Source organism: Crocuta crocuta, unplaced genomic scaffold (genome assembly GCF_008692635.1).
Source record: "Crocuta crocuta isolate KB4526 unplaced genomic scaffold, BGI_CrCroc_1.0 scaffold327, whole genome shotgun sequence".
Taxonomy (NCBI): Eukaryota; Metazoa; Chordata; class Mammalia; order Carnivora; family Hyaenidae; genus Crocuta; species Crocuta crocuta.
The window spans coordinates 565996-566363 of record NW_027529176.1 but is presented as its reverse complement, the minus strand read 5'-3'; positions in this window follow the sequence as shown (position 1 = coordinate 566363).

Here is a 368-nt window from a genome sequence, read left to right as displayed (position 1 = left end):
AGGGTGGCTCCCAGGCCGGTCCGCCTGCCTGGCTCTCGGGTACGGAGGCTGGGGATCTTCGGGGGCGAGTGGGGGAGGCGGGAGGCGAAGGAGCGAATGCTGAGGCAGCGAAAGCGCAGTGTGGAAGCGCGGCGCGCGCCCCGTGCCGCAGTGTCTCCCTGCCACCCGGTCACCCGGGCTGACCCCGTGCCCGCCGGAGAGGCCTCCCTCCACCCCCGCCTCTTTCCCCAGGGGGGGATGTCGGGCGCGGCGGCGACGCAGAGAGCGGGCTGTGAAGGGGGAGAGGGGCTGCCATGCCCTTGCTCTAGAAATTCGACTTCACTGGTGGTTTTACACCCTCCCGCGTGGCTGCAGCTGGCCCCGGGGGC